We start from the raw sequence: 24,873 nt of genomic DNA, 5'->3' as shown, positions 1-24,873 counted from the left end.
TTATCAGCGAGGGTGGTTTGCCGTAGGCCTGAAGCCAGCCAACAGCGGGTGACCTTTCAACTCACCAAACGTCCAGAGTTACCTGCTTGTCACCGAGTAAAGTGTTAGACGCCACTTAGGAGGAAAGAATTCTGAGAGCGTATGTAACGCTGAGATGGATCCAAAGCCTTTCAGAGATGTTTTAAATCCTGGAGTTCCGGCAGCAAGCTGTCTCTGGCCACCAGATTCTAACAGAAGCCCTCCCGCGCCCCCAACGCAGAGCCCCATGGTTTCCCTTCACTGTCGTTTGTCTAAGCTCGAGGTACCTTCTCTGTGTTTGTTTACCAATAACCGTCTGTCTTCTCTGACAAACAACCAGCTCTTAGGAGGCTGGTTAAAGGCCTGTCTTCTTCCTCATTGCCCAGCGCCTGACACAGGCACGGCACCTAGTAAGTGCTTAGCGAATACCTGCGGAAGAAATAAATGAAACAATTCCTGGCTAAGTGTTCCAACAGTGAAACTGATCACTGGGGGCCAAGGCACATCATGGGGGTTTTGTCCTTTCCTCCGTCTCACCGTGAAGAACCACCCTGCCTTGGGCAGCCACTGGAACCAGTGTTGGCTTCAGTGAGTGGGCAGGACTGCCAGTGTCATCATTTTTCCCAGACATGACTGTTGGAAACCACTGCCCCGAGAACAGCAGCCAAAGGGCATGTAGACGACGTGAAGTCCTTCTGTCTCAAAACCAAAATACCTCCCCCGTTCAGTCAAGGGTGTCCAGATCTACAGAGGACAGAGAAACAGCAGACTTCTGGGTACAGGAGCTTGTGTGCTGCACTGTGGAATGAGACTGACTGGTTATTCTTTTCCCCAGAAACTATAAAGTGGAAACTTCAATTAGATTTGAGATATGATACAGAATATTTAAAAATCTGGAGCTAAAATCTCTATTTGATGTAAGTCAGCCTCCTCTCAATTTTTGTTTTTTATTCTAGATTTTTCCCTCAACCTGTCTGGGGGATCATTTGTAGGATCCTAATGATGACATCCGGATTCTCCTTCAACAGGTCCCGTTTTCTTCTGTTTCCCACATCATTGCCTCCTATGTTCAAATGCTCTGTTGTTCGCTGGCCATAAAACTTTCAACCACCCTTGCATTGCCAGGTGCAGTGGCTACCTGGGTAAGCCCATGGAAGAAACCAGATTATTCTTCTTTCAGAGACCTAACAACTTATTATTTGTACTAATGTGTTAAATCTTAGGTGCGCAGCACTGATTTTTGTACCCAACACAACAAGAACAGCACCTCATTGGGCAAATCTCATTCTTACAAATATGTTCCAACAAAAACCCTTAGTAGACATTTCCTGGACATTTTGGATATTGCAACAAGCATCTCCTTGGCCACCAGGTGTTACCTGGAGGTAAATCAGAGACATAAAAAGTTACAAACAATTACACATCCACATAGATCTATCACCAAAGTCCTCCATTTTTCAAAGAGCATCATGTGAGGTGGACTCATTTTCTGCGTCTCACGCAGTCACTTAGTCTCAGGTTCTGAGACGTCTTTCCCCAGGTATCTGGAGCAAGGCTTCTGGAATCAGAGTAGCCTGAGTTTTAACCCTGACTCTGCCGCCTGACCTGCTTTCCTCGGCGAACCCATGGGGTTTGGGTATGTCATCCAGACCTCATGGAAGCCGGTCATTTATGGACTCCACAACTCCTGCCTGGTTGCAGACTGTTTAGTTACGAATAAAATCAAATTGCTTGGAGGAAACAGCACGGAGAGTCCTGGAGCCCCGCAGGCTATAACGTGCCCTGCTCTGGCTTTGCAGGTTCATCGTCATGCTCACCCCTCCAGGGCTGTACCCGAGCTCTGGATTCGGGAACCTTCTACGTGTTGAGTGGTGTGCCCGCCTAAGATACGTCAGTCACTCCCAAACTAACCGCCGCTCCATCCAACCTGGCTGGAGCTGCCAAATTTAGCAAATAAAAATCCAGGTAAAACTGAATTCCAGAAACACAATGGATAATTCCTCAGTGTAAGTATATCCCATGCAGTCTTTGGGACATACTTATACTAAACAATGTTCTGTTCTTTATCCAAAAATCAAAGTCAACTGGGTATCCTGTATTTGATCTGGCGACCCTCAACCTGATGCTTGCAATTGTTTGTCATCCTTTCCGTGTTGGAAATAAGACAGGTGCATCTCAAACATGCAACATAAAAATATAAACACTAACTGAAAAATGAAAAATTTAGTCGATGCATTCTGATCTGAAGAATGTGGAATAAGCATCAGAGCAGCTGCTATCTATGAAGCACTTAGTTTTCAGACTTTATTTCCACAATAAATGTGTGAGGCAAACGCTGTCATCCCTATTTTATTGATGGTGAGGCCCTGATCAGTGTTGGCCCAAAAGGTACCATCTGAAAATGAGACTTTTAACCCAGTCCCGAGGCAGCTGCAGGACTTTGGGGGAGCGTTGGAGCCAAAGCTGGTGACCGATGTCACCACGTCACCATCCTTGGTGTGCACAGCCAGCACCACCTCTCAGGAAGCCAGACGCCACCTCGTTGGTGATGCCATCGGGATGATTTTCAGGATGTCTGGTGTAGCCCCTTTGGGAGGATCTGTACATGTGACGCCCTACAGAACCCACCCCCGGGGCGACCGCATGGCTTTTCGCTGTTCTCATCTGACTCGTCTGTGGGCACTTCCAGCCCCAGGGAACCAAGCAAACCGCACTCACCATTTGCACTCTTTGGGGGTCCACGTGCTTTTTTTGTTCTCAGCAGGATAACCTGGACTCTGGGGAAATGAGAGAGAGAACTCTGTCCCCGAGCCTCCCCACTGCTGACCACTGGACGAAGAAACCGCACGGTCGCAGCCAACCCCTCCTTAACGAGTGGGAAGTCAACCCAGAGAGAAAGTGCTAGAAGAATAGCTGCCCTCTTTCCAGGGACAGTCTGGCGCTGGACCCCGACAGCCGGGCAGGGAGACACAGCACAGCACAGCACAGCACGACATCGTCGTGAAAGGCGGGAAGTCGCCTCTCCACCTCATCTGACATCTAAAGGCAAATCACCCAGGCAGGGAGCGGCCTCCTTCAGGAGAGAAGAGATTGCCCTGGGGCTGCTGGGTCACTCACGCGGGGTACGTTTAGAGCCTGGCTGTCTCGTCTCACTTGCAGTTCTGTGGCGTCTGAGAACGAGCGCATGGTGGAGCCTCCCAGCCCCAGTCGACGCTCCCCACATGCTAGTCCCAGCTTGGCCCATCTTGTGTGTCACATGGCCTGGCCCTTCACAGAAGGCGACATGTGTGGGATGAGATGACATCTTTGCAAAACACCAGAAGGCTTCAGATGGCCAGGGTCCGGGTCGGCTGGCTGGGCGAGCATGGCTTCCTGTGGCTGCAGCACTGTCTAAATGGAGAAGGGAAATTACAGGGGAGAGACAGGGCTGCTAAAAAAGAACAAGAACGAGGCCAAGTCCTTTCTCCCTGTTTATAGCATCGCCACCTTCACGCAACCCCGGGTTCAAGGAAGCCGGGCTGAAGCCTTGCCCTTGGCAAAGGAACAGGAGGGTGAAGCAAGTGTGTCCGTGACCCCCGCACGGAGACCGCTGACAGCCAAGTACACGGGAAACTCCCATGGCCCGGGGAAGCTTGTCAGTTTCGCTCCCTATAGGAACATGCCCCGTGGGGTTCTGTGTTCAGCCATGTGAACTGCGAAGCGCTCAAGTTCAAGCTCCGTCTGCAGACCCCCATCTGTTCTCACTCCGTCTCAGGACGCCCCCTGCCCTCCTGTCCAACGGGATGCCCAGTTAGCCACGAAGACCTTCCCAGGTGCTGGAGTCATGGAAATCGTATGACGTATGGAAGAAGAATAAAAACGTTGGTCCACAAGTGACCTGTGTGTAAATTAATTCCACTGGACAGCAGTGTGTCTCGGGCACAGAGTGAGCTACCACAGCCGTGCGTGGCCACAGGTTATTGCCGTCTGCCCGCTGCAGGGTCAGGACTGTAGGCAACAGGATGGAGAGCGAAGTGCCGTGGCCAGGCCTTTCTGTCCTGCTCACCAGCTCCGATGGCTTCCAAGTCCAAGTCCAAAGCTGCAGACCTCAGCCCAACTCTGCGCTGAGCGAGAACGAGACGCGCTCCTCTATCATCTCAGCTGCACGGCTCAGCCTGACCCCAGAGCTCAGAGGAGCAGAACAGGGTGCGGGTCGGCACAGCCCTTGCGGGCCCGGAGCTCCACGGAAGGTGCTGGAGCCACTTAATACGGTGCTTGGGGCTCGCTCGTGTCGGGGAGTGTCGTCTTCTCATCTGAGAGCCTGCAGAAAGCAATGCCCCTGGGAAGGCAGGAACGGTCCATACAAAGTCTGGGATGCTTACTGGGGGAGGCGGTGGAGAGCGAGAGGAAAACAAAGGAGGTGCTAAATCAGGCCGTGGTAAAGGCCTTGAGGATCCACAGAGAATCATTCCGGGCACCAAAAGGGATTCACCGGCTCCTCAGAAAGGTCTCCAAGGCAGACCTCCGGCTCGTCCAGCACGTTTTGGAGACGCTGATTTATGCAGCATCAGATCTTGGCACGTCCGTGGAAGCTTTGAACAGATCCCAGGAACACAGACCACTTATGAGCAGACACAAAGAAGGGTCCTGTGGTGGGATCTGGACAGACCTCAAAGGGCGTCCGTGTCCCCTCTGCTCATGCGCCACCCAGAGACCCCCCTGGGGTCAACAGGTGTGAGGGGTTGAAACACCTCACCCGCTGTGCATTTAACTCAAACGTGCCCGAAAACGCAGAGCACTGCTATTAGCCTGGCCTTCGAATCAGACCATTGAAACAGTCTTTTAAGCAGTGCCCAGCCTCTCTCAGATTAAAGGGCCCGTCTCCTGGAGCTGCTCCCCTGCTTATGTCCCTAAGAAGGCATCCGGGTGGAGGGGGGAACTGGCATATCTTCATGTTGGGAGGCGGAGTCCCCTTGACCTAGGGTTGGTCCTCAGGGGTGTGGCGTCACTGGTCTTCAAGGCACTGGCTCTGGTCCCACTGGACCCCATATGCCTGGGGAACTCGTGAGGAGTCCCGGGTTCCACTCCTGCTGCTGGGAGCTCGGGCCCCGTTCTCCTTGCTCACTGGCCTCCTTCAGCCCTTGGTCCTGGGGGCCCAGACCACGCCCACGTCGCCTCTCACATTCAGGCCCCTGCGGGGATGTGCCCTCCTCCCATCTCCTCTCCATACACCTTGGACACCCTCCCTCCTGGTCTCTCCGCCATCAGCAGGGGGACACCTTCCCTTCGTGGGGAAGAGTCTCTAGGACCAGATGTCTAAGGTGCCCCTTGATGTCCTAGAGGAGGGGAAAAAAGAATTCAGGCAATTCCTTCCCGTGGAGCAACTGGATTTGGAGTTTGGGGAAACTACCTAAACTGTCAGCATAGGTAACAAAAGAAAAGCCAATTTTTATGACTAAGAACAGAAAGCACCTCACTTAGTTTTAGTCCCTAGTCACTTATTAAAAATTAATTTTCTCCTACGTGAGTGTCTGTCTCAAACTTCAGCCATGTCGGATTATGTCTTTTTTTTCTCTTTTTCTGATAATAGATATCTGGAGAATATGTCTTTCTGTGGAACAAGAAATTAGGTGAAATTATGGTAAAATACGCAGTGTTTCTGGAAGTCCATATTCATTGTTGGACTGTGGGTTCTTTTCTGCCCAAGTAGCTCAAATGTTTCAGTGATGTCAGCTCCTGAAGGTTTGTCTCTCTTAACCTCAATGCTTAGAGGGAAAATAACAGTGTCAACAGCAACGATAAGAAAATCCAAACAGAATATTCTATGAGATTGCAGCTACATGAACAGACGCTTTCCAAAGTTGGAAACACGCTCTCACCAAGGAGGGCACCGCCCCACAGTGGACGTATGCATGAATTCGGAGCGTTGCATCTGTTTGTCCCTTTGATGGTCGGAATAGAGTAAAGAGAACGTTCTGGAGCCAGTCTTCAGCAGCCCACAGGATGGGGAACAGGGTTGGAAATGGACCAGAAAGCCGGTGAAGACACAGGCGTGACCTCCCACGGTAAAGGGCAGACAGTCTGCAGAGGAACATTCTAGGTACAGAAGACAGGCTTCTGTGCTACGTGTGGAAAGGAAACTCTGAAGTATTTGTAAACGTATGAAACCTGAAGAAGGATTAGAAAGAAACGTGAATGTCTTCATCACTCACTACTTTGTTTCTTCATCACTCCAAGAAATAATATGTCCTTCAAGATAGTTCTAAGAAGCTAAAGCACAGATCTGGTAAAACATGAAGAAGTATCGCTCTGGATCTGGAATCGGATGTTTTGGGATTTATACTGATATTTCCACGGCCACCCCTGCCACCACCGCACATTGGCTTTGTGACCCGAGGTTTCCCAGCCTCAACCGGCACCTGCCCACAGTGTTAGCTGTAGGATTAAATGAGATGATAGATGTAAAGTACACATCATATGCGCTAAGTGCCTGGCAGACAGAAAGTACTCAAAAAAAGAGCATCTCTTCGTGTATTATTTTGTAAGTCTGTATTTTACATCTTAACCTAGTCCGTCTTCATCTACCTAGTTTATGCAGAAGGCAGCAGGGGGTTGGTGGCTTTAGCGCTGAATGAGATGGTGCTGGCAGAGGTGCAGGCCCGGTGCCCGATCCCATCCACGTGCCCCCGAGACAGCAGGACTGAGCAAACTGCCTTGAGTCCCAGAGGCACTTCACTAAGTGCCTCCCAGAATGGAAACTCAGCTTGAGGGCTTCTGACTTTAGGCCTGGGGACTCCTTCCAACTCGCTATTCTGACATTTAAAGGGAGGGATCAGAGAATGTAAACTTTTTCTTGTTCCTTTACAGAGAAAATGAAACCTTTAGGAAGGTCCTAGCCAGCTATCACAAGGCGTCTGTTCACGACGTAGCAGGGTCCTCTGTGCTTTCCCGTCAATCAACCCACTTAGGTCAGCCTGAGCTGCGGGAACTGTCTGGAAGGCTGCATGGGAGTCGATTCAACCCCTAAATGCACGTGGTGTTTGTTTTGAGGCTGTCGGTTAGGATGGAATCGGTTACTTCCCAATTCAGGGGAAACTGCAGGGAGAAGCTCATCTGGTCATCAAGGGCCCCACTCACGGACACACACCACCCATCTTAAATCCGCCGCAGAGAAGCATCTGGGCTGGCAACGTTGAGGCCCCATCGTCCAGCAGGGGTGAGGCTTCCAGGGCAGCGGCCGAAGCTTTACCCACACCCAGGCATTGGCCACAGACCTTCAGATGTGGGACCGTTCACCCCTGACAAGCCACTGAGAGAACCAGTTGGTCTGACTTGCTGTACTTTAATAAGTGCTTCTTGAAGCTCTGTCTGATCTGAACGACCGCTTCTAGATGCTGCTTTGTGGCTTCTTCTGCACAGATAAGGGACATGCCAATCCCGCGGTGAAAGCAAAGGGAATAAATAAAGCCTCCGATCTTTCTAAAAACTGTACATATATATGTTTATTAAAACTTTGGAAATATTAAACAATGTATCGAAATCAGAGCGATAGGTAAACTCTTACTATCTTAACTCTGGAAACCTAGAAGTCCCAGGAATGAGATTTTAGAGGATTTAGAAAGAATTTCTTACGAAAGGTTCTCCTACTGCATTCTTTGTTAACCTGGAACCTGGACCACTTTGGGTATCATTTCTCCCTGAACGATTGCCGTGACAAATGTCTGCTCTAAAACCTGTCCCGGCCCAGGGGAAGGGTAGTGAACGGCGAAGGGGAGGCTTAGTTTCCAGGGCACCATCCACCCCCGACCCAGCGTTTAATCTCTAAACGGTTCACGTGTACTGTCTATGGTCGGCGGCGGCTCATTCTAACCCACACTGGAGTCTGCTCAGAAGCTGCCCATCCTTTTCCAAGGAACTGTCACTGGCCCACCCCACTTTCCTGGCACCCTCTCAGCCTCCGCTCCCCGTTAGGATGAATTCCCATTCAAATCCTCGCCCACTTCCCAGGATGATACAGGCCAAGCGCCTTCTCTTCTGAACACACGCCTCCCAGACAAGAGACCCAGTGATTCCACGGCTCAGCCCAGCCCGCATCCCCAGATCTAAGCCACTGTCACTGTCCTATCGTCCGAGTGAGAACAAGGGGACTGGTTTTCTGGTTTTTAATGATGACTGCGTACGGGGCTGGATATTAAGACCTAGTGGGGAAAGCTTATTCTGTGAGGTATAAAAGGTACACGTCAGGGCACAAAGGCTGCCGGTGAAGCCACCAAAAATAAAATGCCAAACCCTGAAGAGATGAGGATGTTGGAAGATCGTCACTGTTCACATTCCCTGGCCACGCCAGCGGTCACCCCCGCACCGAGAGAGGCAGCCTGACTGTTGGCAGGAGCAAGGCTGTAATTCCTTGGAAGCTCTAATAACTGTAGTTGCAAATGACTCGCCTCTGTCACCGGGGATTTAAATAGGCTATTACAGCTCTGCCTCGTAGTCAGCAACAAGCCACTGACTTTCCATGACCCAGACCCTAAGGAATCTTTATTCTAAGTATTCCATTTACAAACCACGGGACTCTCAAGGTACGCTTCAAACAGCAGGGAGAGTTCAGAGTCTTCCTTTTGTTCCTGGATAAAAACAGTGCAGGGAGTTACCGTTACTGGGACAAAGCAAAGCTATTCACAGCACCAGCTGCGCTAGGATCGTGGTAGAGGAGTTGCTGAGGCCGTGCTGTGACCACCGTGGGCCCCCAGCGTCCTCATGGCCCTGCGCACCCACCGCCGGCAGTACTGCCCGGCGGCTTTCCCAACCGTCTCCGAACACGGTCGATCCTGCCCCGTAGACTTTATTCCTCCTACTTTGGTCAATGAAGGAAACTAAGGAGCTGAGCAGCACGCCAACCCGCCCAGTTAACACCAAGAACAGCAGGTCTGATCCACAGTCCCCGCCTGTGACGCTGACACTTTCCAAGCAAGTGAACACCGGATACAAAAACCCCAGGGGAAACGTTTAACACAGACGGAGACGTCACAGCTCTCCACGGTGTAGAGCCAGAAGTGATGGGTCGTCGTGACCCTTTCTGATACGTGCCTCAAACCAAACCTGTTTTTCACTGACAGATCAGTTTCATGAAGTAGGTGCAAAATATCACAAACAATGGATGTAAGTGAAAACAGGTACTTTTCTTTATCTATTTTGGTGCTGACGGCTCATGCGTCACGTGGACAACCCTGGGAACAATATTCAGATAAAGAAGTATCAGCTTAGATCATCTCCAGCACCCCAAAGAGTTTGCCGGAAATACCAATTCATTTGTTTGAGGAAAATAAGTTACCTTTCAAAGCTCTTCAAAATACCCTCTCCCACCTGCAAGAAAAGCACAGCCGGAGCTGTTGAATTAAATCTTTCACTCTTACCTTCGCTGCGTTACTGTCTCGTGAAAATCAGATGACTCCGGGCCTAAAACAAGCAAATCCGCACTGGCAGCTTTCTTCTAAAGGCGTGGCTGTCCCTCGTTTGATGGTCTGGGAGGAAACAAGAGGAGAAAGCGCGGGCGGAGAGTGAAGGCCTGCTGGAGCGGCTGGTGGCGCTCCATGGGACGGCGAGGCCTGGGGGCCCAGGGGCCGCGGGCCGCGTCTCCACTACCCCACCCTCCGCTTAACCAAGAGAAGAAAGAGAAAAAAAGAGAGATACTGGTACTGGGGACCTCTTCCCTTATTTTCTAGAACTCATCTCCTGGCTTCTCTGTCATTTTCCTTTTCGTAAACATGTGTGTCTTTGTCAAACCTGGTTCGCTCAGTCCTTCCTCAAATTTAAGAGAAGTGACATCACCTGCATCTCCTACCCTTGAGTTCACAGCTTTCTTCCCTCCCAGGACCTTCCCACCTGCCCACAAAACAAAGAAAACAGCGGCTGTCTCTATAAGACACTGACACCCATCAAAATAGCTTATCGTTTCTGTAAGGAATCTAACCCTATGGAAACACATCGAGAGAGTGTGTTGAAAATTCTGTTTCCTTTCATTTGAGCTCTGGAGTCTTAGCTCCAAAAGGACAGAACTGTGAGAACCCCCGTTTACTTATGATCTCGTGTGGAGTCCGTCTCTCACGTGGTCAGAACCTGACAGAGCCGTGGGGAGTTGAAACGAGTGAAGATGAGACCCCAGCCAGTCGTAGTGGAGAAAGATGCGAAGGGGAAAGGTATTTCTAAGGCCCAGAAAAATGTGAAAACATAAAAATTACTGAAAAAAAGGAGAAATCCAAGCAATCCACAAAGTACTTTCATCTGCCTTTATGTGATTTCAGTTTTGTCAGTGCTCTGCGGACATGACTGACTTGGGGCGACAGGAATTATTCTGAGCGTAGACAAGGAAGAATGGATTTTTCAGTTGGACGACTCGCTTCTCCACGTGAGTCCCTGTGCCTGGCCGTCCCTCGGGCCGCCGGAGGGCAGGGCCCTACCCGGTGCGTCCTCTGGGCCAAGTCTTGAGCTGAGCACCCCGCAGTGGTTCACTGTGCTGACCCTCAAGCCGGCGAGGGGGTCGCATGATTCCAAAAACAGAGGCGAAAAGGGAAGAGCCCGGGGCCGGGGGAGTGAAGGGGCCCAGCGCTTGGAGGGCGCGAGGGTCAGGTGGGTCCCGCAGAATGTGAAGGGGTGCAGTGTCCGGAGGTGTCCTGGAGGCTGGGCTCCGGGGCTCCCGTGTGCTTGTCCGGGGGGGCGGTGTCCTGTGTCAGCAGCAGGGAACCAAAGAGCAGAGCTTTGACAAAATTCACCGGATGAATCGGAGCCCTTGGTTCTTGGTGTCAGAACCGAAAACTTACTGTCGCCATCACAGTCGGGCCTATCGTTATGAACACAGCACTCTCCCTCACCCCGGCCCATCACCTCTCCAGGAGGAGGACACACAGGCAGAAGAGAAAAGTTCATTTTTTGTTTACTCAGTCTACCCATCACCCAGCTCCCTCCGTCCCCGCCTCGGGGGCTCGTGGGAGAAGCCGGGCCGGGTGCAGGGACAGAGGGTCCAACTAGCCCAGTCAGGAAGGGTTTCCTCGTGGCCACAGATATGCCCTCACCCCCGCCGGCCCCTCCAGCTACTTCCCAGCCAATCCACGGGGAAAGATGACACAGGCCCACGGGCCAGAGTGGGTGGTCGGTGCCGACTGCAGGGTGAGGGGAGGGACGGCCTGGAACTCACACAGACAAGGCAGCCAGCGTCCCCACCTAGGAAACAAGCCCATTTACCTTTTTGTAAAGTGAATGATTCCTGGAGAATAAAATACCTAACATTTTGCTGGGTTTTGCTGTGTGTTTTGTTTGGGGGTTTCGAGGTTTGGGTTCATTAGTAATCAGTAAGTGTAAGTATTCTGAATATTAAAAATACTAAATAAGTGCTTACTGTTTTTGCGCTGAGTGTGGAAATAATACTTTCTGGAAGAGACGGTCACGGTGGGTTGGTTGAATAGAAGCTAGTGCTGTGGTGGCTTTTTCGCAACTAGACTGAGTTCAGTATATTATAAACGGCTCAGAGAAAGAGGGTGTTAAGAGATGCTTGTCTGGGTCACTAACTGCTAATATCTACAGGATATAGGAGAATGTCTTGCCTCTATTTTGAGTAATTACCCTGCTTTTACCTCAGGGGTCTACTATCTCATTAAGCGCGCATGAAATCCGTAATTGCAATGCAGGAGTGTCTCACAGCCCCCGTGGGCTCCCTGAGGCAGGACCAGGCCCAGCCCTCTCTCCCACCCACTCCCAGGGCAGGCAGACACCACGCAAACCACTGCATCCGTCACAGAGGGACGTCCTGATGGGATCAACTCCAGTCACCCTGCAGGGGAGAAGAGGCAGCCCCCAGTGCTTGACTCAGACCCCAGCATCCCTCCTGGGGTCGCCTGTCACACGCCCGGGTTGATCCCCCAAATTCCAGTCCCAACCTTCACCGCACTAACAACCGTCATCTTCAGAATCAAATCCAGATGCCTTCACACACGCGGGGAAGCTTCTCTCTGCAGGGAGAGGGAACACATAGAGCAGTGGAGCTGCAGGTGAGCTCGCACACAGGTGAGGGGCAGGGGGGCGTCAGAGGCTCCCCCCTCCGGCACACAGGCCACCCCAGCCAAGGGGGTGTGAACACCAAGGACCCAGGCAGCACCAGCAACCTTCAGGGAGGACTGGCCCTGGTCCCTGCGGTGGAAGGCCAGGGGCAGAGCAAGGGCCGTGCTGCTGACCTGGGCCTCTGATCCCCAGCGGACCCCGTAGGTGCCAGCGTGGTCACTGCGGACACAGACGTCCCGAATCTCCACGCGCCTTGGCTGCCTGGCCCTGTGAGGGACGGAGGGAAGCCAGCCCAGAGCAGCCCCATGGCCTCCGCCGCCCCCGCCGTGGGCTCAGCTCCTCCCACGTCCCCCGCTCAGTGGCCACACGTTCCCTTCCGAACGCGGGGCCGGGGCGAGCCACAAGGCCTCTGGGTGCCCGTCTGCTCGAAGGCAAGGCCAGCTGGGGTTTTCGACACTGGTTTGAACGGTACGAAGCCTCAGGACCCGGAGGACGATGAGATGCAGCGGGCGACAGAAAGAGGGTCATTTTAACATGACCCGCGCCGACGGACGGGCCCGCCGAGGCCCAGCGTGCCTCTGAGGGTCCGTTCAGGGACCATGCTTCTGGAGCCCAGGTTCAGGCAGTCTCCCGTGGTGACCCCCCAGGCGTTCCCGCGTGTCCTCCTAAAAGCACCGCTGTCTATGGGCAAAATGACTTAAAATTAGTAAAGTCGATATCTGATTTGGACCCAGTTGGGAAAGTGGAATCTTCCACGGAGAATCAGAGCTGTCACCAGAACACGGTGAATGGCAACAGCGGCCCTGACCCTGCGCTTGGAGGAAACAGAATGCCGGGCTCAGGGAGTGACTTGGGGCAGAAGGGGCCTTGCATCTACCAGCAAATGCTGTGAGCCTGAGCTCAGTTGGACAAGCATCCCACCACCACCTGCTCCTCTGACCTGCCTAAGCCCACCCGCACCTCCTCCCTCAGTCCAGCCCCAGGCTGCCCTTTCCCACTGTAGGGTTTCCCTCAGGGACTCTGGTTCCCTTTCCCAGAAGAAATATCGGGGTGTGCAAAACACCCTGTTTTATCTAACCTGTATCACAAGCCTCCCAGGGATGGCCTCCGACCCTCCACACCACCCCCCACCCCATCATCTAGGACAGCCCTGCAAAGGCTCACAGCCCAGACGGGGCAGAGACCAGCCTGGCACCATCAACCCCCTAAACGGAAGAACAAAGCCCCCAGACACTGCCGAGCAGCCCCCTCTTTCAGTCAATCCAGCTAAAGGTCTGTCAACTTCGTTGGTCTTTCCAAAGAACCAACTTTTGTTTTTGACCATTTTCCCTGTTGTTTTTCTAGCTTCTACTTTATTTATCCTCACTTTCATCTTCCCTCCTCCCTTCTGCCGGCTCTGGGTTTGAGTTTCTCTTCTTTCTGTAGCTCCTTGAGGTGCAGACGTGGCTTATTAACGTGGGAGCTTTCCTCTTTTCTGATGCGTGTGTTTACAGCTATACTCTTCCTGTGGGTGCTGCTCGCCCGCCTGCCGTGGGCTTTAGCGTGTCATATGCTGTGCTGGCTCCCCTTCTCTTTTCACCATGAAAATCCTCAACTGCCCTGGGAAGAAGAAGGCCTGAGGGAGTACAGTGGTCGTCAGCTTTGCTTTTCCCGAAACTAAAATCTATCCAGAGAAGAGGAATCTACTCGTAAATTGAGTCCTTCTTTTGCCTAAAAGAGAAGCGATTTTTGCTGATGAAACTGTGGTCCGAAAAAGAGACACTTTTCTGTCTCTGTCTCCAAGATACTCTGGCCCATGTGAGCAGATAAATATAGGAACAGTGTAGACTCCAAGCTGATGAATTTATGTCAGTGTCTCTGAGGTCGGAGAACATATTTTACAGTGACCAGGAAGCACTGGACAGTGTTCTCTGTTCCATCACCCTGGGCCGTGCCCAGCTGTAAGTGTCGCTGCAGGGTCAGGTCACCACTCCTCACGCAAGGCCACCTCTTCCTGCTGCCAACCTCCGTCAGCCAGTGTGGAGAACCCGCCACGCTGCTGGGGGCTGCCCATCAGTTGGTGGTCTGGGATCGGATGATTTAGCAGGTGACCAGGAGGCAGCCCTGAACAGAAGAGGCTGGCGTTCCCAGGGAGACACAAAACTAAAGCCCCCACAGCCCAGCACCAGCGGGCCCAGCCCAGGAAGCTTCCCCTGGGATTTCAGCCGGCGGCACAGTGCCCCTCACTTGCAGGCCCCCCGTTTTGGAATGTTGCTCTGCATCGGGTTTTCTATTAAAGCTGCTGTGCATTATTTTTAAACAGCTGCCCATCTCATCGAAGCAGTGGCCACATTTCAACGGCGGGTGAAGTAATTCCTGTTTCTATGTGCGGTTGCAAAAAGTTTCGGAAACTTCTGGCACACAAAGCATGTCCTAATACATCCTTACTTATTTCTAACAATAGCCAGGCAGGGATGAGGGCTCAGGCTCGCTCCTCCACACACATACTTTGAAAGGTGATAGTCAACCAGGATGGGTTCGCCACTTTTATCCAGTTGATTGGAGCACAGCTGAGAATGTAGCTTTCATGGTGAAACAAATCTTAAGGTAATTTCTTGGAATGCGTATCTGATGGGACAGGACCAGAAAAAAGAGTGGGGCTGAACAATCATCTACAGATTTAGTCGCCTAGAACAATGGAACCAGCGCAAGGGAAGAATTTGTTTTCTCGGGCACGTAGCTATTGTGTTCATCACGGCTCATGAGCCCAAGCGATTGTGAAAATCAAATTATTTCTTTCAGAAACCTCCCCCTGCAAAATGGCTAAGCTTAGCATATGAATAGAAATCAGAAGCTACAGATTACCTAATCATATACCATAATCTGATAGTTCATTTCTTCCAAGGGGATGGAATTTTGTCACACGCAGCGGGCCCAGGAATTACTAAAGTTGTTTTCCACGTGGGAAAACTACAGCAGAGAGAAGCTGAGTCATTCACGCAGACTTTGGCTGCGTCAGAGCAAACCCGGGAGCAGAAGCCCTCTCTCCTCACTCTCCAGCTTCTTGTCCCAGGGTCAAGGGTCAAGGTCAAGGGTCACACTTCCAGCTTCACGCGGAATCAGTTCTCAGGTTTAGATCAATTCAAAAATTCATTATGAAGGAAAAAGGAAAAATAAAAAAGGATACAAACGGACAAAAAATAGGCAAACGAAGCCTTTTTGTGGATAAAATGCAACTCAAACTATTTGCTGGAAATAAAAAGACACGACCAAGTGTCACTTCTCTCTGGCCAGGGGTCAGCCGCCCCGCTCCCAATCGGCCCTAACTGGGGCTGTCGCGAACGCCGTCATCTTCAGAGCACAGACGCGCAAAGTGGGCTTGGCGGAAGCGGAGCCGCAAACTCCGGCCTGCTGTCAAAGACGCCCCTGCCCTTCACAAAGGCTGCGAGAGGCGGGAACCAAAGCCGTCTCCCGCTGCGATCAAAGCACGGGCAGGTCTGCACGTCCGATGGGTCCTTTCCTCCACGCCTCTCAGCCTTGGCCACAACTCGGGAAACCGCAAGGGGAGGGTTTGCAAACAGGACACCGGCTTCCCGCTGACGTGCAAACTTTCAATTTGCTCAGCAAACGTGGTGACGGGTCACTAAGGTGGTGGGTCCCTGGCCCCCCCCCCCCGCCCTCCCCCCCCCCCGCTGCAGCCCCCCCCCCCCCCCCCCCGCCCCGCGGCTCCTTCCTCTTTCCTCCAGGAGGGAACAGCCCGGGGCCGGCAGGGTGGGTGTCCTTATGACTATTGTTCCCTGTCCTAAACAAGGCAGGGCGGGGGCTGAGGAAGAAGGTGGGGCTTGGAATGCAGAAAGCCAGGGTCAAGTGCGCCCGGCTCCTGACCCCTTGCACGGTGTGGGTTTGGCACCTGCCCCGGCCCAAGTGGCCTCTGGCAGGACAGACGCGAGGTCCCCGGCTCAGAGGCAGCAAACCAAGGCCCCTGTGCTCCCCGCCGGCCCCTGGGTTGCTGGACCACATTCACCCTCTGCGCCCCCAGTAACCCCACTTCCTGCCAGGTTCACTCTAACCCACGTCCTCCCGCCCCGAGTTGTCTTTCCCATGCTCCCTTCTGGACGCAGCTCAGCCATCACCCGTGAGCAGCGTCCTGGCCTCCACGGCCCCTGGCGCCTGGTACCCCTGTCAAGGTCGCTCTGGCCCGAGTCCTCCTCCTGGCCAGCACAGCCATGGGTCCCTCTGAGCCGAAGCAGAGCAAGGATGCTTTAACGTACAAGCACCCGGGGAGGTCAGTGCCGCTGTGAGCGCCCCGACAAGGAGACTAAAGCAGAGGGAAGTCGACATGCCCAGGACCCACGTGACCAGCGAGTGACAGCTGGACTCCGGGCTCAGGAGAGCCCCCGAAGGTGGCTCCTATCGTCCACCGCGTCCCTGACAGCCCCTCAGTGCTCAAGCCTTCGACGCCCTGAGCACCCCCGATGGCAGTCAGGTGGCCGCCCCCTCCTCCGCGGGCCGAGGACCCAGCCCACGCTGCCTGTCCAGACACCGCCCATCCCCGCTCCACCCCGCAGATGACAGACAGCCTCGTCCCCACCAGCGTCCCGCACGGAACAGACAGGCATCAGCGAGGTGTTAGCGTCCATTTAATTACGGACGCGCTCTCTTGGGAAAAAAGAGACACATCCTGATTATTGAGTAAGAGTGCCCGAGAGATTATATATATGCATCATATATATGTGATTTTCTGAAAAGATTAACATTACTCAAACTAACTTGAAAAATAATTCCACAACAAAGGAATCAGAAATAGAATATTCAAACTGAATCCCTGATGGGCTCTTGCTCGAAAGGAGACCCACAGGTTTAGGGAAACATCTCGCCCTGGAGCTGATGGCAGGAGGTGGTCACCTGTTTACAGATGTTGTTTACAGATGTTGGCCCAAGAGACTTACATTCATTTTCCCCAGAGAATTTGTTCTGACCCGCCATCGTCCAGCCAGCTGTTGTGGTTTACACACAAACACATGCATTTGTGACCACTTACGGCTTTGTCACTCTGCCCTTTTTTAGTCTGTGCTAACCTGTGCGTTTTCCCCTTTCTTTTTCAGCTGGCGTTTTATTTCCTAGAGCCAGCTGTATTCCTCCGTCTTCTTTTTCTGGTTCTTACTCAACCCACTGACATTGTTTGGAAGCTCTCCTTACAGACAGTTAATCAAGATCCTGATTTACCCGTATTTGTTCTGTGTTTCTCTGATACACGCTTCTCTCTCCCCATCTGCAACAACCTTGCGTCAAGGCAGAGACTGCTTTGTGGACTCTCCCTGCGACGGAGTCACTCTACCAAGTCATTGCCGAACAGCGTCAGCTTTTGAAAACATCAGTGTTAGAAGTATCTATCTGGGGAGTATGTAAAACGAGATCGGCCACTAGTTCATTCTTGACCAAAAAAGCTGGGTGATGGGTCCACAGGGGTCCATAGGCTACTCTCTCTAGTTGGGTAATGCTTGGAAATTCTCCATAATGAGACGTTTAAAATGATGTTATTAAGCTGCAAGATATCAAACCACAGCCAGGATAATAGGAATGCGGCACAGTCTATGAACTTCCGAAGCCTCGGGCCCTGGGCTTTATTCCCCACAACTGTCCCAGCCCCGCTGGTCTCCTCCCCAACCTCAGGAGTGCCCCTTGCTGTGTCGTGTGTTTGGGGGTCTGCGGCTTCACAGGAGTGGGCTTCAGAGCCCTGGGGTGTGGACAGAGATGCAGTGAGGCCACCAGGGTGAAACTCATCTTTAAGAGAGTTATTTTAAAACTGGTGGTTTAAAAACAAGAAAGTTCCCGTGTGTGTGCTGGAGCACAGCAGTCAAGCTATAAACCGAGCCTCTCCCACAGAGCCCGCCGAATGGCGCCCCTTCTGATTCCAAATGCGCACTTCAGCGCACGCTTAGCCTTTTGTTACTACTTTTCACTTTTAAAGTTTCCTTTGATGTTTATCTTCAATGCATTCTTATTCGATGAAAAGCTTGTGGATGAGGGAGCTGGTGTGATTTGTCCCCGTCCTTGAATCCCTGTCTGGCCTGGATCCTGAGTACCCAGGGATGGGTGAGGGCTCAACCCAGCCAGCACTCACGGGTCATGTCTTACAAGTCCTGCATCGAGGAGCCTGACAACCTGGGCACGTGTTTTAAGGAACATGTCCGTCACTCTAACACCGGCCAGAGACCGGCAGAGCTGGCAAGAAAACTCAAAGCGTCAGAGACCAGAAACCATCACAGCCTTGCTGGAGATGCCGAAAACGCGGCCTCTGCGCACCGGCGCCGAATCAAATCTCAGAGACGGAGTTTTGGATGAAGCAGAAAAGAACAGCTTTATTGCTTTGCCAGGCAAAGGGGGACACAGCAGGCTCGTGCCCTGAAAAACTCTGTGTCCCAACCCGGGGGGATCTGGTGAGGAGTTTTATAGCAATGGTTCAAGGGGGAGATTGCTCCTAAGGGTCAGGGTGTGTGCAGGGCCTCAAATGTTCTCTTGATGAGCTTCTCAAGGTTATCAAACTGTAACCTACTCTGGAATGAAGATTGCTAACATCTTCCATTTTGCGGGGGGTTTAATTCTGTAAAGAGCTCAAAGATATTGTTGTGTGTAACACTTGAGGTGGAACCAGGACCCCGCCCCAAGGCTGCGCTATTTCTGGACTGCTTCTCCCTGGTCTCTGCATCCCCCCCCTTCCCTGATCAGCAACTGTTTGAACCTGCCCTTTGGAACTCAGGGAAGATCATGGAGGCTGGAGTCTATTCCCTACGAACAAGGAACGGGGGACACAGAAAGACTTCCGTGCCCAGGAGCCCCACGGGGTCCTGGTCGGTTTCACTGGGATCAGGGAGGCCATGCTGAGGAAGAAGGTGGCTCTCTGTCTTGAAGCAGAGGAACCCAGTAAACAGAAGCACTTCCCACCAGCAGGGGGCCCTTCTCCCAGGGCATCCTGCCCTGCGGCACCTTCCTGCCCTCAGCGGAAGTCTGATGCTGCACACCTGTGCCACCCCCGCCTCCACCGCCAAGATGCTCACCTCCATCCCTCACTCACCTGTCCCAGTAAAGAGGCAGGTAACAACCCCGCTCCATCCCATGGCCTAGGTACTATTCCCACCACAGTCACTTCTTCTGACGCGTCTCCAGCACCTCGATGGTCCTCAGACATGAGGTTCCCAGTCACCCTGGGTGACAGTTAAGGGACCTCTCAGCAGGAGGGTCCTGGAGAGGCTCAGGGCAGGTGGATCAACTTGCTGCGCATTTTTCTAGGGCTGTTGAGGAACCTGCCCAACAGACCAGAATCGAGAAAGCGCAGAAGACGCGCAGCTCAAGTAAGCGGCGTCCAGACGCCAGTTTCAGCACAATTCACCCTCAGGAGCTCTCTCAACCCTGGGGAGTCTTAGAAGAGTTTGGACTGAGTGTGCCCCGTTTGGAAAGTCTGCTACTTCTAGGGGCCGACAGGACCGAACGGTTATGAGTTCTGCAGCAGGCAAGGTCTGTTACAGGCTGAGCGGAGCAAGCAGGCGGGGCCCATGTCGCGGGGATGCAGAGCAGGGCCGTCAGGACACCTGCGTCCCACTCAGCTCCCTCGGGCCGCACATCACAGGCCAGCTGACCTGGGACGGCCTCGTGGAATCAAAGTGCGCAGCCCCCCAGAGCACCTGTGCACGAGTCTAGTCCCCGTCGGCCCCACAAAGCGATACTGTCGCCTTCCAGCGTCTGAGCGCCACTGCGCCGAGGGTGTCAGGGATGAGAATGGTCTTCTCCAGCGTGGGGCTCCCAGGCCTGGCGCTGTGCTCACAGAGGAGCTCTGAACTGACTCAACAGACACAGGCGACTGTCCGCCTCACCCCTAGTCCCCGTTACACACGGAGGGCCTGGTGCCGGGAAAGAGCCTGGGCTTGGGGCGCGGGTCCCAGGCCAGGCCGATCAGATCGCTGCCAAAGGGACAAAAGAAAAACCAGTCTCGGGAAAACTTGTTTGAAAAGGTCAAAACCCTCGTGTGGTGTATTACGAGCAAGGTAACTAGTTAATTAAAACCTATTTTGTTATAAGAGATTGCGTACCCTAGAGGAGTGATACCTCAGCGTGGGCCTGATGCTTCCTGGGATAACTTAAGTCAAACAACAACAATAGTAACACTGGAACCTGAGAAGGGCTCCTCCAGTTCGGCCTGAGAAACCCAGGCGCAGACTTCACGCTCATTAGTCAGTCAGAGGCACCTGAAGGCTCCAGGAACTCAGGAGCAGCTTGCCCTGAAGGAAAATCCAGCATCTTTTCCTCCAACCCTGCTCTGACTAATTCTCCGAGTTTCTCCCCTTGACAATGGCTCTGCCCTGAGGACATCTCTGGGGCGTGACTTTCCAAGGCCTTTATTGAAAGCACCACCTGGGAGCAGTGATTACCTAACAATTTGCCAAAAGGGAGGGCTGCAGAACCTTTGGCATCTTTGAATTGCAACTGTTTTCTGTCATCGTGAAGAAAAAGCTAATCATTTTTTCCAGCAAAGCACCCCCTCTGTCTCCTCCACAGACTATTACGAAATTGCCCAAGACCACACACTTGGCTTTCTCTGTTTTCACAGTTTTGAAAGCCATCATCTAAAGGCGAAGGAGCTTGAGAGGAGGATTTCTCTCCAGCCCAGCATCTGAAGTGGAATTCCATCGGTAGAATGCTATTCTCTTCTGGCTAATTTCCATAAGTTCCATCTTCTTATTAAGTGTTTATCATCTCGCTTAAAGAAAAAGGAGACCAAAAAAAAATCTCCAACTGTGTCCAGTTGGGAGAGTGCCACGCAGCCCTTACAGTCGTGCCGTCGAACGTTCTGGAAATGAACTCTAAAGACCCAAACATTTAGCCCATCGCATGGAAGTTCAATTTATGATAACATTTATCTCCACGTTAATAAGGAATTTGCAAACAAAGATGAGTATCCAGGTCTTTGAAGATGTACACCATGAATCCATCCAGCTACGTATTAGTGATACAAGGCAGTTGGTTTTTAACAGAGTTGGCCCAATGTAAGATGTTTCTTTTTTATGTGAAATTATGTTGAGAGAATTTTGAAATGCACACCATCTGAGTCATAGGCCCTGGCTTAGAAGCAGGAATTCAGCACAAACATTTTTTAGCAGCAGATCAATGATGTCAAGTTTGTTTTCAAGGGAGAATAAAATAAATGTTTCACTTCCCAAAGCAGCCTGACTCCGAGGGGCAGGGAGGGACGTGTCCCCAGGCCCCCGAGCTTAGGAGAGTTTAGGAAGGTCGTCGATTCACTGCGAACAGCCCTCCTGGGTCTGTGGCCTCCGTGCCCCAGCAGAGACCTTCCCGCTACCTGCCCTTCCCGCTACCTGCCCATCCCCCCCCCAGATATGTGTACCAGCAGCCAACCCCCCCACCCCCACCCCGCAGCCAGCATCCTCCAGCAATGCTCCCCACCCACCCTGGCCTCACCTTGCTCCAGCCTCTCTCTCTCTCTCTCTCTCTCTCTCTCACACACACACACACACACACACACACACACACACACACACACACACTTTCAGATTGTTGATATTCCAGTTTACATCCTCAGCGACTCAGGAAATAAGTACCAATTACTTCATGGCCCTCGGTTGCTTTAGGACGCGAGTGCCTTTGCATCTCTTCCCACTACATAGATTTTTCCATCCTACACCTGCCTTTCCGAACCTGACTGCTTCCAGACTTAATTCAAGCATAACCTCTATTAGGAAACCTTCCCTACTTCTCCCGTTTCCTGTAACTCGCTTCCCTCTGGTTCAAGTCCACCAAGTGTCAGTTGCTATAACCTGGAATTTATCATTTTTTGTTACCCTTGAATTGTCTCACACAGGTCATTTGGTCTCCCTCATGGACAGCTCAGGCGATCTGGGGATGGGGTCACAAAGCATCACTCAGTAAGTAGTAACGGGTGGATGGGAAGACACCCTTCAAACTGGATGGCGGTTATAGCTAAAGGGATAATGCATTCATGTAACTAATCTTCAAAACATTGCCTCAACAGGTGTTGAGTTTCACTTTAAGACACACTGCTCTCACTCTGAATCATTCATTTGTCTGGGGGCGAGAGAGGAAGTGGGCAAAGGGGAAAAGACTAAACATTTCGAGCCCAGTGTGGCCTGTGTGGCACCAAACAGTAGTTCCCAAATTCGCCGTGCACTGGAATTGCCTGGGTAGTTGATTACAAATAAAAGTCAAAGCCTCAAGACTCATCCCGAAACTACTGGAAAGATAGCCCCGACGTGGGATCGGGAACTCACCTCAATTTTAACAAGCTCCCAGAAGGTTCGGACAGCCACGTTTGCTGCAAGTCTGGGTCGGCATCAGGAAACCCTTCATGGGTTCAAATTCTGGTGCTGAAACCTGAAAGGCAATGAGATTTTGGGTAAGTTGTTTAAACATACTTGTTCCTCATTTACTCATCTGTGAAATGGGAAAACTTAAACCCGCGAGCAGTGAGGAGATGGCCCTGTTCTCATTACTGTGCCCTGGTGCGGCTCTGTCCTCTGGACCTGGGAAAACAGCGTCACTTCCCTTAACGGTGGGGGGGGGGGGGGTCAGCCCCTTAAGTGCCCATCCTCCTGGAAAAAGAAGACATTGAGAGCACAGATAGACTCTTCAGGGGCAGCTTTAGACAGGAGGACAATCTCAAAGCCCCCCTGGGTCCCCCCAGCCTCGATGGGACCTGAGGTGCTCCTTGGGGCGGGAAGGGATGCGTTGGACTCTATAAACAAACCTATGAACAGGCTTGGAGCTCTGCCTGCGGGGGACCAGGGAGAGGGGCGGATGCCTGAGGGCAGGAGAAGCTGTACACTGTTCACTGTAGAAATTATTCTCTCCATCATTCGGGAAGTTCAGCAAAGTCTGTCAGATGTTACAAGGAGGAAATGAGGCGGAGGACGCACATATAGATGCTTGGACCAAAACCCCAGGAGAGACCAGAGTCATGTCACCCACCTTCCGGAGGGAAGACAAATGGTGGGAGAAAAGGGCTGAAATTATGAGTCTTACACTCCATACAGAGAGGCTTTTTCCTTCCGCCACTAAAGGCAGTTGACCACTTTTCATGCAGAAACATACATGGGTTGCAAGTGCCTCGTGATTACCCTCACGAGTATCTGAGCCCACTCATGCGTGAGGTACAGGCTGGGCGCTGTGACAGCGACAGTGACGCCCAGAAGAGAATGGGTCACGCAGGATGGCAGGAGCCCGGGCCGACGGCGCCAAGGCTGGCAGTAATACACAGGGAGGACCTGGGATCTCAGCGTCATCACTCCTGCCTCCCCTCACGTCTGTATCCGCATCTCTTCACTGGTTGCTACACAAGGAGCCCAGGGACCCAGACTGTCTCTATCGTGTCCCCCTGTACATTCTCAGTGTGTCCTGGTCCACGAGGGCGGCTCCCCACCAGCATCCCACCCCGGGAAGAGCAAAGAAATGAGGAGAAGCCACGCTCCCACGACTTGGGATCTGCCCACATCCCTCCTGCTCGGGCTCCGTCTGCTGGAGTCCAGAGCCCACGGCCAGACCGAGATGTAAGGGCGACGGAAAGTGTAGCTTCTACCTGGGAGGCCACGTGTCCAGCTCAAAGCTCTGAAACTACAGTCACAGAGGGGTCAAGCGGCCGTGTCTGCTGCTCCACCCAGAGAAGCTGATCCGCGAGGCGTCTTCCCCCCTGTTCAGAAGAGCCCCTGGGATGGGGAGCTCACGGTCCAATAGTGAGCTCAAGGTGATCAATAATAATAACACTGATTATCAGCTACACGTGTCTTCGATAAAAACAGAAAAATAGGGAAGTGAATGAATTATTACCTAATACATTCCGTTCAGGAGGCAAAAATCGTTCTAACCTGGAATCAATAGGGCAAAAACTAATTAATGAGGATTTTATTGGTGAAAACGTTCGAAACTAGTGTGACTCCTAGGAGGTCAAATACATACACCGTCATGAAGCATCCATTCGGCTATCAGTTGCTTCAATTCTTGTATGTCACTTCATATTTTATTAATAATAAAAACAGGATTTGAGTTTGCTCTGTTAAAAATACGTGCACGTAAATACACATTTTTCTAAATAGGCTATGTTAGTGAGATGTATTTTAATGTATACATAATAAAATACACCCTTAAACGTTAAGAAAGAAACGTTTATTAATAGTTCTTGATGACCATCCAAAATTGCTTCGACATAATCTCCAACCTTTCCAAGAGAGACTGTGTGAAATCTCTCCGGTCAGCCTGGGGAGAAGACATCAGGGAGGTTCCTGAGAACTTGTCCATCCCTCATTCAGAGGAGGACCCAGGTAGGACCTTCTGGCTGGGGATCCTCTGTGGGGTGAGCTCACCCAAGGACAAAGCATCCAAGCAAATTACAGGGAGGAAGGAATTTAACGTGCATGAGGTTCTGTTAGGGGTCTCCGTCAGGAGACAGCCCTCATCTAGACTCACGACGGATTCAAGACAGAGCGCACCATTGCAGCTCAGAAGTTTTTCGAAGTGCTTTTAAATTATTCTCATCTCAGTTACAGAGGAAGATGGCAGATCTCTACCAGTGAGTCGCTGAGTGAAACCACATGGGACAGAAAGTGCAGAGAGCATCCTGCTGGACCAAAATTACAGGAGTAATTTAAGAAGTCAGAAATCCATGACCCTAGTTGGAATCTGACCAGCGAACCAGGATTAACACCCCAACGCCTTTAGGTAAAGTGCCAAGAACTCGTTAATGACCTAACCACTTAGGGTCTCAGGGTACTGATTACCAGGGGCGGCTGAACACCCCTAGACCTGCCACTGGGGTAACAGCGC

The 24,873-nt window shown here is 52.0% G+C and overlaps 1 long non-coding RNA gene across 1 annotated transcript in view; it reads right to left on the bottom strand.

The window, feature by feature from the left end:
• Positions 1–24,873, bottom strand: part of LOC307176865 — a 266,890-nt gene that overhangs the window by 7,767 nt on the left and 234,250 nt on the right. The window contains exons 2-3 of the long non-coding RNA XR_013824921.1: positions 22,329–22,431; positions 9,411–9,518 (exon numbers count right to left, since the gene is read on the bottom strand). This is a non-coding gene — a long non-coding RNA (uncharacterized lncRNA). The remainder of the gene's footprint in view (positions 1–9,410; positions 9,519–22,328; positions 22,432–24,873) is intronic.

The sequence above is a fragment of the Stenella coeruleoalba genome, assembly GCF_951394435.1.
Source record: "Stenella coeruleoalba genome assembly, chromosome: 18".
Lineage (NCBI taxonomy): Eukaryota > Metazoa > Chordata > Mammalia > Artiodactyla > Delphinidae > Stenella > Stenella coeruleoalba.
This window is presented reverse-complemented; position numbering and strand designations above follow the sequence as displayed.